Raw genomic sequence first — 14,435 nt, forward strand, 5'->3', positions numbered from 1 at the left:
TGGAGAGTGGGTTGGTGGTCTGGGGCGCGAATTGTTTTCTGTTTGCTAGGGGGGGCATAACATAAAATAATTGAGAAGCACTATACAAAGAAGACCCTCAAAGGATCGAGCCTTTTCTGTAGCCGGTCCTTCCCTCTGGAATGACCTCCCAATAAATGTCAGGCAAGGCCCCTCTGTCCACTTTTAAAACTCGCTTGAAGACATATTTTTATTCTTAGGCTTTCGACCCAACAGTAGACTGTAACCGTTTTGTTGTTTTCTACTGTATGCGTGTTAGTATGACAAATTAGTCCTTTAATTTCCTGCTTTCACCGTCTTTGCAGTTGAATTATTGCAATTTGATGTTACACTGTATGAAAAGTTACAGCTCCAACAGCTTTTAAATGTGACTTGTAAATAAAGTTGCATTATATTGTATCATTGTTTGCATTTGTTACAAAATATATGGGACATGTTTGTCAAAAGAATTGATGAGAACCTTGGAAAAAAAAATTACATTAAATTACAATTGCAATATTAGGGGAAAATCAAAAAATTGTAATCAATAATCTTTTCGAAATTCTTCAGTCTTAATAGAAAACACACTTGCTATCCAGTTGTAGCCTATTGATTTCTTGACTTTAGCGAGAACACTTAAAGTATCTCAATCCGTAATTAATCATCAGTGTAACACACTTGAAAATGTCACACATATAACAATATGATTAATATAATGAAACGCAGGATGAATGCTGTTTGGATCAATTTACCACCAGAGTTTTTCTAAAGAATTCTGATTAAGAGTTGAAACTGACTTGGAGTAAATACCAGGAATGTTCTGATCATAGATGTTTTATGCTGATGATTTAAATACTGATCATCCATCAGCGAGATCAGATAACACAGTTTCCGATCACAGGGATGAGCTGAACATTTTTCAATTTTGGAGCTGCTCACTGATGGTGAATTTGACAAATCGATGAATCTGTCAAATATATTTTTGATTTATCACATTTATTAAAAAAGATAAAATTAAAAATTCAATGTAAAATTGAAAGTGCGGTAAATGCACAAAAACATCATGATTCCGTTACTGGCTTGGTCTGTACTGTGCAGTGAAAATGCAAAAGGGAGGGGACGCGATACTGCATGCAGGCTGGTCACTAGTTGGCTGGAGGCTGCAAAGTACGAGCAGTTTTTGTGATCAGCAATGAAAGGCACTGACGGACATATGCTGATCAGGTAGCTTACTTTTCCGAGTAAAACAGACGATCATGATCGGTGGACAATAAATTGCAGTGCCACTTATAAAAACTGTAGCTTCTTTGTTCAATCATGTCTGCCCAATTACGTCAGTGAGCCTTATCAGTGTTCTCTAAAGTGAAAACATCAGAGGGGGTTCTGGCAATTGCCCCTTCTCACAACAACAACACAGGACACAGTGTAGTGCCTGAACCAAACTCCATTGTCATACATTAACTTCTTAAATCATTGGAACTGGGAATACAGTACTGCACAAAATTATTGGTACACCTCTGGATTTGTTGTTTCAACCATGATATAAAAACCACAGAGTATACTGTTAACTGCACTTTTTTTTCTTTGTTTGTCTGTGTTTTAGATTTGCAGACACAGTAGCACTCAGACAGATGAAAAAATAATTTGACTACGACTAAAACTATAACTAATGTCGTCAAGAAGATTGATAAAGCTTGAGAGCGCCGGATGATGTCGGCGATGTGCTGAAGATCCTAGTTGTTATATCTTCCTCTGCCGCACGTTAGCAATATCTAAATTCAGCCTTAGAAAATATTCAATCAGAATTGTATTTGGCATTTCAGTCATGTAGAAGCATACTAAAAAATGTATTTCTATATTTTATTACATGTGATGGGGGAAATGTTTGAAATTCCAAACATTCTTAGTAGTTTTTGATGCCACAAATGGAAACAACTCATATATTGTATCTACATCAGAAATTTTATATAAAACTGATTATTTTCAAATTGTTTTAAATGTTACCTGCATATTCAAAATAATTCAAAGAACGCTTCTCAGATTGGGGCTGAACAATTTTTAATTGCAATCAATTCCACTTGCCAAATATCACGACTATGATTTAAAATGCAATTTTTCTTACAATGTCTTCTTCCCATGTATTTTTTAACATGGGTAAACATTAAATTAATCAGTGTTACAATAAACAATATAAAAATTATTATAAATAAATGTTTTTTGGCAAATAAATCATGAATTAAACCTGGAGCCTATCTCAGCTGTCTTCGGGCAATAGGCGGGGTACACCCCAAACTGGTAGGCAGCCAATCGCAGGCCACACAAAGATGAACAACCATCCGCGCTCACACTCACACCTCGGGGCAATTTTGAGAGTTCAGTTAAACCTACCATGTTTTTAGAATGTGGGAGGAACCCGGAGTACCCGGAGAAAACCCACGCAGGTACGGGGAGAACATGCAAACTCCACACAAGAAAGCCACAACCGAACCCTGCACCTCTGAACTGTGAGGCTATCGTGCTAACCAGTCGTTCACCATGCCTCCCCACCTAAAGATTCACTTTTTTATTAATTATCTATTATATATATATATATATATATATATATATATATATATATATATATTATTTTATTTTATTTTTTTTAATCATTATTATTAGTATTATTTTGGGGGTAGTTTGTGTCTTTGACAGAAAATGCGTCTGTTGTATCCCAGAGAAATTTGTTTTTTTTTTTTAAAATGATTGACGTGTCAGATTAAAATAGTCCCACCTATTAATTAAAACAAATTGCATTTTCGATTAATTTAGCTTTCTTAGGATTTTTTTCATTTACCTTCCAACTTCTCAAGTGAGCCTGCTGCTCCTTCTAACTGCATTTCCATGACAGAATGGCTGACGACATCAACAAAAGTTTCACATCCCCTTTGTTTTCTGTCCAACTGTCACAGATGTACACAGCTGGGTTGTGAGGCACAGTTTAAATACCGTAGTTGACTGACATATTCTAAGACAACAATCAGCTCGGTAAAACTCACTCTTCTCTTTAGAACGGTCCTGAAGTACAATGGAAACATTTAGATCTTTTTTTTTTAAAAAAAAAAGGTTAATTATTATTATCATCAGATAATTTGAAAGTGTTAAAATTTGGAGAATTACGAGTTTAGAACAGAAATTCTAAAACAATCAACCCTAAAGCAAAAAATAAATTGATTTTGTTGTGAGCATGAGTAAGGGCACCATAAATGGGGAAGGTGGAAACGACTTTAAGAGGTCATAACTGCCAAGGGCCCAAGAGACAAGTGTTAAATAATAATATTGATTTGTAGGAGCCCAAAGTGACATTTGTTTTCGCTCATGGCACATCAAATATCTGGTAGTAAGTCTTGAATGAAATTCTTGATCCGAACGTATCCAAATGTGTTCCACAGATTGAGCATTATGCTGGACCGCAGATTTAAATGAAGCGATTTTGACTGCGATCATTCCTGACATGCCTTATCGATGTGTTAGGCGAGAAAGCTTGTCAGTTTGAAAGTCGCCGGATTCGTCAGCAGAGTTCGGCGTGACTCCTGACAGCAAGGCAACAACTGCACTTGGAAAAGATCGAGCGGAGACATACCTTGGGTCACCCGTCTTGGGAGGACGTTTAAGGGCGATACCAAGCAAACAAACTTCGTCACTGTTCACGACGAGGCATAAAAAGTCCGCATAAAAAGCGACCACCTCGCTGGGTGTCTCCTGCCTCAGGTGGGAGCGGACCGGACCGTGGACAGGCTTCCTGTTCGTAGCCGGAGGTGAAACACCACCGCCGCTACAGATTCTTCCTCCACCAAGTCGACGACCACCTCCTTGTGTTGAAGTTAGAGATAGTAACTCGCACTTCCGGTCACCATGATTAAAAAATAGCGACACATCCCAATGTTCATACAACGCTACATAGAGCATAAAGATTCAAAATATAACATTTTGTTTTAAAAGTTTCCGGCAGTGTGATTTTAGTAGTTGTTATCATTAGAAAAATGAAAAATAAAAATAGATAAAATACTTTTATTGTGAAGGTCTGGTCTCCTTTCGTTTGTTGTTATTCTTTCTAACCTGTCACTTGAAAGATCATAGTTTACCATTCCGACTTCATCTTAAAAGAATGTTTATTTGTTTTTACTTTATTCCAGCACAACATAACCAAACAGCTATGTTTCCACTCTATTAGTTTTAAGCAATAATGCATATCCATTGACCCATTCCTCTCCTTGATTATGAATACAGTGCTCTAATCAAATGTGTGTGGTCGCCAGTGGAGCTTGGACTTCACTTTAAATAGTAGCCTTTGCTGCCCTCTGGTGAATTCCTAACCTTCACGCACCACTCTAGTTCAGCGTGGACTGCAAACTATAGTAGGCTACGTGCAGTATAATGAACAAGCTCAGAGGGATCAGTCAAACACTTATTAGCCATTGTACAGTTTGTAAAGAAATGATGAATGAAAATGTATATGTATATGCTATTTGGGGGGCTAATCCCATGGGTTTTGGAAGTGATAGGATGATGACAGTTAGCTCCTGATGCTAATTCGAGATCTGAAATTGGGTGGGCCTCTGGATTGGCAGACTGGGGTGGTTGGGTATCGAACTCCTTGGTACGGACTTTGCTGGCCCTGAATGAATGATGTCACCATTTGGTCTGCATTGTCAGCAGTAAGTCGGATTCATTTCCAGCGAGGGTTGGACTCCTCCAAGACTGTTCTTTGTCACAGATTCTGTTAATAACCCATGTGGAAAGAATTTTTAGGTGGAGCCAAGGCGTTGATGGGGTCCACTTTGGTAGCATCAGGATTGTATCTCAGCTTTTTGCAGATGATGCGTCGTTGTTGCCTTGGTCGAGCCGTGATCTTCAAAGGTGGGTCATCTGGAAGGGGCTCATACTAGAGCCACTGCCCCTCCACATTGAGAGGAGCCAGATGCAGTTGCTTGGGCATCTGATTAGGATGCCTCCTGGACGCCTCCCTGGTGATGTGTTCCGGGTATGGAGTCGGATAGCTGTTCTAAAGACATATGGGTGATTAACAATTTTTATCCACAATAGTAATAATTTGTATTTCCCCTTGAGTACAAATCACAATTGTGAGGACTTGTCTGGACTTTATTTCTCGTGAGTATGAAACAAAATTTTTTCTTGTGAGGATGAATGAAAATTGTGGGTTTGAAATTATCTCTTGTGAGTATGAATGAAAAACCCTTTAGTGTATTGTCTTATCAATACAACTCTTGCTTCCACGACTACGAATCTTCCCTACGCACGCCTTTCCAGCTGAGTATACGAATCACTTTTGTGACTTGTCTCTGCAGAGGGCATGCAAATTGTATACGCGGGAGGAGGAATCGCGGCTCGAATACTTCCCCTCTGAACCTGCATGTGACTTGCATGACGTCTTCTTGAGTTGTATGTTCTGATTCAACCTCTTCGGAGGCAAGGGTTTTAATTCAAAACCTTACAATATTGATTCATCCTTACAAGAAAAATAAATCAAACCCCCACAATTGAACTCACAGGGAAATAATAAAAAGACAAATTATTACATGGTTCATCACACATGTCTTTTTGACAGCTATCTTACTCAATATCCGGGCATGTTTCACTGGGAGTAGGCCCCCGGTTGACCACTCGGGACACGCTGGAGAGACGACAGTATGTCTCAAGGCTGGCCTGGGAACGCCTGAGGATTCCCCCAAAAGAGCTGGATGAAGCGGCTGGGGAGAGGGAAGTCTGTGCTTGCCTGCTAACGCTGCTGCTTCAATGGATGGATGATGGATAAAAATTAGAAGGCGATGGAGCGAGTCCCGCTGCAGATCATAAATAATGATTTGAAAAAATAAAGAAGAGAAATGTCTATTTCAATTTACCCCTCTATGTCCTTCTTATCGTATGTCGTAAAGTGTGTCTTTCAGGTGGACTTCCATTGCAGACTAACATCGCTCCAAGAACTTTGTAACAGTTTTCTTAAATTTCCTCAATTGAATGTTCAGACTTTGTTGTAATACTGTGACTTCATGAAATATACTTTTTCGGGCTAAAATATCTCCCATTTTTATGAACATTTAGGCAAACTGTGCTTCTGTATTTTAATGTTGGTCATTATGGTGGTACTCATGGAGCCAAGTATTTTATAAGCAAATAGTTTGAAAACCACGGTCCTTGACAAATCTAGTAATGGTAAGTACTCGTTATTGATAATATTGACTGACAATTTAAAGAGTTGAGGAATATCTTGGGCACAAGTCAACACTTTTTCATTTAAATTGCGTTAATTGGCCAAAACTTTACCATCTATATTGGCGGTGATAAAGATTTTGAGGATCCTTGATTATGTTTGACTTTCACTCACTCACTTGGACAATGTCAGAGAGAGAGTAATGTTCTGTTTGGCTAACTCTTCAAGAAGTCTTAATTTATGACATTTTAGGATTCTCGATAAAGTTTAGTTTTATTGATGTAGTCGTGTAAATCTCCAGTAGCTAAACACACTACACAGAACCTTGGTTAGTATTACGCTTACGACATACGACCTTTGATTTTACGAAAGGCGTGCAATAAACATAGCTTGTATAACTGTTAAAGTAGGCTACATTGTCACGTGGTACATTTGCTGTTTTGTTTTTTAAGTTGATAGTTTTATATTTAAGGCTATCAGTGAATTTGATATGAATATTTTCGTTGAAGGTTCCTAATTCCAATTTTCAAACGTGCTGGGGTTACTTAGGATGGCGTACTGCAAGTGCCAATCTTAAAGAAATAAATGCACCATGAATTGTTTTATAAAAGAATCATCATTAAGTAAGTAATTGTTTCATTAATTCATTAAACAATAGAATAAAAAAACTGAGAAATAACTAAATGCACCATTAAATGATTAAAGAAAAGTATAATTAACCAAAGATTTCATTTATTGAATTCAATGTGGAATTAAACAAATCAATGTGTCATTAATTAATTAAATTACCAATGATTAGGTGCAAAAAGAAAAATCTACCATTATTTCTGTATTTAATCAATTATTTCATGGTCCCGTGTTGTTTCATGAATTAATTTTATCTGTCAAACTTGCCTTTCAAAGTTACAGGGCGGGGCTAAACACTGACTAACTCAAATCTTGTCGAAGCCAGGCCTGAAGTGGTTGGAAACATGGCGGCTACGTTGTTGGAGCGGTTGAGGCTTGTATTCAGTTGTTTTGCTTGAGTATTCAAACCAATGTAAATCGTCACCCCATGTATTGGGAGTATTTTCACGAGACACATGGTTTTCATCAATCCATTATTTTGGAATTGATTTGCCTTGACTTGATGAGCAGCGCAACCAATCAGGTGGTAGGACCTCCCTTGCATGTTCTCCCCGTGCCTGCGTGGGTTTCCTCTGGGTACTCCCGTTTCCTCCCTCATTCCAAAAACATGCATGGCAGTTTGATTGGACACTCTAAATTGGCAGTAGGTATGAGTGTGATCTGGATGGTTGTTATCTATGTGTGCCCTGCGATTGGCTGGCAACCAGTTCAGGGTGTGCCCCACCTACAGCCCGAAGATAGTTGGGATGGGCTCCAGCACCCCTCGCCACCCTTGTGAGGAGAAGCGGTACAAATAATGGATGGATCGATATAGGGATGTCAAAATTAAAACATTAATTCAAGATGATTATTTTTTTTAAATTCACGCGATTACTTATTTAACTCAGTTAACTCGGTTTTATTTACTTCAAAAATAAATTGCATACTTTGCGAAGTAAAATTCAAATATTCAGTGAACATCTTTTGCACATCATCTCAGAACAAAACACAGCGATCAAGTTACCACTGGGCCATGCAAACCTGCCTGAGTGTGGTGCTTGTCGGGAGAACTCACGGTACTGTGGAAGTTTGGAGAATCGTTTCTAAAAAGAAGAAAATCCAGACTGTTTAGATCATATTCATAGAAAGCCATTAGAACAGTCTTTGATTTAAAATACACTTCATATTTGGTGATTTTACATTAATTTCAAGCTATTATTCAGGTTACGGTTGCAAGCTTCACAAAAAAAAACAGCAGTTGAAAAAATCACAATATAATTTTTTACGATTAAAAAAATGTAATCACTTGACAGCACGCAATTCAATTAATTAATATCTCTTTGATTTATTTAATTCCATATTTAATGTATGAATGAAACAATTAATTCATTATCATTTTTTATAAATATTTCACGGCATATTTATTTATTTATTTATTTATTTATTTTTGCCCCTTTCACTCCACCATCAATTAAACCGTTAGCCACACGTAAATAATTCAGCCCTAAGTACATTCTCTTCTGAACCACGAGAGGGCAGTGCAGGTCTGCAGACCGCATCAACTACTTACTGCAGGAGCCCCAAAAGCACTTTGAGGTTTAAAAAAAAAAACATTGGCAAAGACGCTGTGGCACTTTTCAATGAAAGTTCAATTCACTGATGTCCTTTCGTTGTTGCCGTGACACTAACACAGCTCAACGAAAATCCCAGCATTGATTCATGCTGACACAAATAATGAGGCAATTTAGTCACGAATATCATGTTGTGGGTGTTTGACCAAGTGCTGGATCAAGATGAACCCAATTGCCGTATCATTGCCTGAAAACCATTTGTTCAAAGGGAGTAGCCGATAGGCATTCAGTCGTTGCTTGACCTCTTTCTATTTGATTCAAATGTCCCCCAACTATTTGTCCAAACTCACGTTCTGATAACATCCTGGGCGTGGAATAAGAAGCACATTAATCTTGAAAGTTGAATTTAAATCAATGGCAATAACTTTGCTTAATTGGAAAGCAGATCTTGCCGTGGTTATGGAATATATCTGAAATTGAATGCAGTATCTTCTGTGAAAAATAATATATAATGACGTAAAGGAAATGTCGGCCGAACAAACTAAAACATGAGTCGTTAAGTAGGCATTTGGATTTAAAATGGGACCGAAACTATTGTTCTCATCAGTTTTGATAACTGAATACTGGATTATCATTCCGTACACTATTTCGATTCTGTTCCCTTGCGGGTGTGACCATGAACTTGCACTTCCAGCTAAAAAGAAGAGCAGGTGTTCCTTCGTATCCCCCAAAGGAATGTGGCTTCATCTTTGATTAATTGAAACGTTAACAGGAGAACCATTCTCCTAATAGCTTCTTGTTGCGGAAGTTTTTAGTGGATGAAAAAGAGGAAAGGTTTTTAAAAATAGACACAGTCAACGCACGATGGGAAAACACATTCCATTTAGACCCCGACAAAGCAATTTGCAGCTCATAATCAAGAGAGCGGAAGCATTTTATCTCATTTCCCTTCACAGTATAAGCTAGCTTGTTCCGTTTCGTGTACAGGCTGGTAAATTTTAAACAGCACGTCAATGCTTGGAGGTGAAATGTCATTAAAATAATAAATACATAAATAAATAAATAAATATTCAGATGTTGTCAGGAAAGTGACTGGCTACACAGTTTCTTCCATCAATGACAAACAAATAAAAGCCCACTAAAATATATGTTATTGAAGTTCTTAATTTGTTTTTATGTCAGTTCCACACAATAAATTTTGGCTGTTTAGCAAAAAAAACAAACAAACATCCATACATGTGGAACGTGCCGTTGTATGTACAACATTATTCAGGAATTTTATTTATTTTTTTTGTTTTTCCCCACAATATTAAAATAACAACAATAACTGCTTTTTGCACAAATCACGAAGTGACCTCGTGCTTGCCAGATAATGAGCTCACATTTAGTGGTTTTGGTCAGCACTTTTTGTTCCTTGTAAATGCAAGTGCAGGATTTAACAGAACATAAATAGAAAGTGCGGAGGTTTAAACAAATGAATGCGCCAACAAGTTCTATTGACTGCTGATGAGTAATTTAGTGTATTATAATGTTATTTTCCGGTGTATACTGTATTTATAAATCATTTATAACGGTGGGATATTGTCAAGTGTTCAATGAAAATGTCATTATTTTTTCATTAAACAAAACGTCTTAATGACAGAAAAGCTGTTGATGCATTGGTGCGATGCACATCTCCCTGTTCAAAATTCATTTACCGGCTAGAATGTGCGTGGTCACTATTTTAATCACCTGACCTGCAGGATAAATAGCAAAATGTTCCAGACTTTACACTTGAAACAGAAGTTAAAACTCTAAACTCGCAACTTGAGATAGAAGTTAAATCTCTAAACTCGCAAAGTTTACTATTGCCGAATTGTGGAGAGTGCATGTAAACACACGTTGTGATTATTTTTGGCTGAGGATAGGAAGATGTCGTCTTGTTGTCTTGTCATCAATCATCAGTCATATAAATCATCACGTGGATCCCACTAACCACGTGATGTCACTGGAGAAAATATATACGTCAGTCTACGGGTGAAGCGAACTACAACGTGGGGGGAACTGTAAGAGTGAAACTTTCAATATTTGAGCTCCAAGAAAATGGAACGGAAAGAAACACTCGCGCTGATTCAAACAATTGCCGGATTTTCTGTGAATCAAATGGTTGCATATTTTCCTGTTTGGAGCAGATGTATAGCAAACAGTGGTGACCCCACCACTCTCCTTTTCAATAGCGACGATGTGACGTGGAAACGCTTGCTCCTCATTCTGAAACATAAAGAGAGAATGTCAGCCACTCAATTGTGTGCGGGAATACAACCCGAGTGTGACTTGACCGGCCGGGTCGCATCGCATGTGCCCCGTGGAGCATGCAAGCTGTCAAAACCGGAACGAGTACAGGTACAAGTGCAGTAAGAGCGAGCGCATGCGTGCCATACAAAAGGAAACGAGGGGGGGTTCAAATATGTTGCTCCAACAGCGACTTGACCTCGTTTGTCGTCTCGATTGTAATCTGTCATCTGGGAACGCACGACAAAAGACACAATCACGGTTATTCATGCGCCCTCGGCGGAAAAGACGCATGCAAACAAAACCACACGTTAATCTAAATTTAGGAGTCGGAGGGTGGTGGGGTGGACACATGATGTGGATGTGATTTTCATTTCCACTTATATTTAAACGTACGCAAATATTTAAACGCTAATAATTTGTTTGTCGTGACACAATGAGCTGAAAAAGATAGGTTTCATCGGGTGACACATTTAAAGTTTTATTTAGAAATAAACAAATACAATGTTTCAATAAGCACATTTTCCGATAAGATTCGACTAAGTTATTCTCAATGAGTGATGTTAATTTTTTTGGGTCATTTGTGAAACACACACACACACACACACACACAGTGACATATAGTGTGGTCATCTGCCTCCCTGTATGGCCACGGCATGGTATCAATATATCAATATGCAAGTTGATAAAGCAGCCAAAATGCAAAACTTGCAACATGCAAGAATGAAGAATCTCAGGACGTTGTTTTGTCAGTCGCAAATCATTTAAAATTGCGGTTTAATTAAACCAATATCATATAGGAGGATTTATGTCTTTTAAAGTGTTATTAGCAATAGAACAACTGTTTAGTTGAAAAGAATGTCGATTTGTAATGTTGATCAGAATTCATGAAGTACTGCCAAATTACACTAATTGTGCTCAAATTCAAAGAACTCGCATGCAAGAAAGCAAAGCAAAGTACTTCGGTATTTTTTTTAATTCAACGAGTCCTTTTCCGTTGTAGTCTTGCGTTTCCGAACGTGACGCATTGATTTTGAACATTTTAAAAACTAATAAGGATGTCTTGCTGCGTACAAACAGCAGGATAACTAACACCTCCTGTAGCATGCAAGAAAGAAATTAAAGGACATGCGATCTGTCCTTAAGCAGCTTTTGTATTGGTTCCAGAATGTGCCGCATTTAATGATCAAATGTGTTTTATGCACGCAACGTATTTTTAGATGTTTATGTGTCATTTCTTTTCAACATTTTGCAACGATTAATGAATTAAAATTGATTTGCACAATGATTGGTTGACGAGTGCGCTATCTTTGAGTATCTAAAAGCCTTATGGATAATTGCATCGAATAATGTTCATCCAACAATGTCACATACTCACAGTGCTATATGGATTTCTGGGGAAGGACCAAATCTTGGCCTGTGTTGGAGCCATGAACTTCGACTGGCCTTATCTCCCTGAGTCCCTGAGACATCCTGTATGCAGGCCCATTGTTCCAGACCTCCCGGGTGAACTGTCAACCTCTGTGAGCACATGCACACCTGCCACGCAACACACTTCACCGACACGCTCATTTTTTATGCGAGTATCCACTGCTTGCGTCTTTATTCTCTTTAGTTGCGCAACTTTAAAGGACATATTTTAATGAAAAGGAACCCTTTTAAACTCGTTGCCCAAACTTAAAAAAAACCCTCAATCTCCAAATTGAAAATCAAACTTTCCAAAGTTTTACTTAGGCCACAGAACTTTTGTAGCACTGCTAAAACATTTGATTCTAGTTCCAATTATGACTGAATAGACTCCTTTCGTGCGCAAAAGTAACTATTTCTAATACACCGTTTTGTTTTGTATAATTGTCGTTTAATATTGTGTGCTGTGAGCTACGAACCAAATCACGCCCCCCAAACTCAGATGCCCGTCGGTGCCTGATGGTTTACGTAATTGCGTGTCGCACACACGCTAAAACATACTTTTAAACACTTGTATTTGTTGTTCTTAGCGGGGTGTTTAGAATACATTTGTCATTCAAACGCGCCCTTATCTCCTGCTTGTTTATAAAACATAAATGTGAGGAAGCAGAGAATGCACACTGCTCAATGCTTCTCTATAGTGCGCATAGACATGTGTCACTGCATGCTTTTCGATTTCTAAGCGAATAGGATGACGAACGATTTAGACAACAAATTGATTACAAAAATTCATCTTTTGTGAGATGGACCGTACGCAACACTGGGAAAGAATCATAGAAATTGTAATCACGTGTATATTGTCGTGTAAGACTAATCAATTTCCAAAAACATAGCTATGATAAAAGACCCTGCATGTCGCCATTCAATCACTTTTACGCGGGTGAATTGCTACATCGTCAGTGACAATAATAATAATAATAATAATAATAATAATAATAATAATGTATTTGAAAATCAAACTGTTGCAAGAAAAAAAAAACAACGTAAACTAAATTGTTTTGTATATGCTTCTATGATTTTCTTTTCATGAAACGTATCAAAAATGTATACTTTTCATTCTGTTAATAAGTTTCCATTTTCTTATATTTTTAAACTTTAAGTTGTGATATGCTTCGTAATAACACGATGCGGTGACGTTCCAAATTAATAAGGCACAACCCAACCACAGGGAAAAAACAGCAAATGTACGTCAGAGAGAACACTGTTATTCCTGCACATGCACCGTAGATTTAATAAAGATTCCCCTTGGAGCAGACACACAGGAGTCTGTGTGTATATTGATTTTGTACTTGGATGAAAAGTGTGTTGGACAGTCGCAGGGAGAAAATGAATGTGAGTGTGTGTCTAAGTCTTAGAATGAAAACACTGCTGAGTTTCACTTTGAACAAGGGCGCCAAATTCATGTGATCTCAGAGGGGTGAGCCCATGACTTCAGTACGAACGAAATATATAAACAGAAAATAATAGACTACACCTATCCACTTTCTTCCAAACAACGACCAAATTGTAAGCTAAATTTGCATCTCGGAGTGAATATAGCCTTACGTATTTATTGTGAAGTCCCAAAAAGTTCAACTCAAGCAGCAAGCGTGTCAAACAACCATTCTTATTGTTGAAATGTGATCACAACGCCAATGTGTTTGAAGTTGTAGCACAATATATCAGTTTATTCTGCTGCTGTCACAACATAGCAGTATTCCTGTGGGTGATTTAATTCCGTCACACAAAAATACACCCAGAGGACATGAGTTTTCTGTGTGAACGTCGCCCACGAATACTCCAATAGTTGTGCGCACTACAGAGAGCAGGACTTATAACTAAAAGAAATGCATTATTATTATTATTATTAATAATATTATTAGGCCTATTATTGGTTTGATGCTTTGTTCTCTTGGGTTGATCTGCTTTTGGTTTTCACACGCATAACTTGGCCAATGTGATTTTAATTGGTATTTCTATAATTCTAAAATTAAAAATGTTGAAAATATTTGCATGTTTTGTGTGTCATTTCAGATAGCCCTTTTCTATGAAACACAATTGCAGAGTAATATATTAATTTTTCATTTAATCTGATGTCATTGGGTGACAAAATGAAGCTCGTTTCAAAGGTATTTTCAGTACTCTTATTAAGTAATCTAGAGAGAACATTAGCATGTTTAATTATTTTTTAAAATATGACATTTTATGATTTGCTATTGTGAATATGTTTATTATATGCAAATAAGTTAAAGAGAAGGACTATGGTAATATTATTTTCCTAAATTAAAATCAATAATAAATTTGATTAATTTTACTGAAATAGTGTCAAGTTCAAG

The 14,435-nt window shown here is 37.5% G+C and overlaps 1 protein-coding gene across 1 annotated transcript in view; it reads right to left on the bottom strand.

The window, feature by feature from the left end:
* pik3cb (phosphatidylinositol-4,5-bisphosphate 3-kinase, catalytic subunit beta) overlaps positions 1–3,835 on the bottom strand; it is a 55,056-nt gene extending 51,221 nt beyond the window's left edge. The window contains exon 1 of the mRNA XM_088300787.1: positions 3,617–3,835. The gene's annotated coding sequence lies outside the window, so the exon portion shown is untranslated. The remainder of the gene's footprint in view (positions 1–3,616) is intronic.
* Between the last annotated feature and the right edge of the window lie 10,600 nt (positions 3,836–14,435).

This window comes from Idiotropiscis lumnitzeri, chromosome 7, assembly GCF_059441095.1.
Source record: "Idiotropiscis lumnitzeri isolate Australia: NSW breed Sydney's pygmy pipehorse chromosome 7, RoL_Ilum_1.0, whole genome shotgun sequence".
Lineage (NCBI taxonomy): Eukaryota > Metazoa > Chordata > Actinopteri > Syngnathiformes > Syngnathidae > Idiotropiscis > Idiotropiscis lumnitzeri.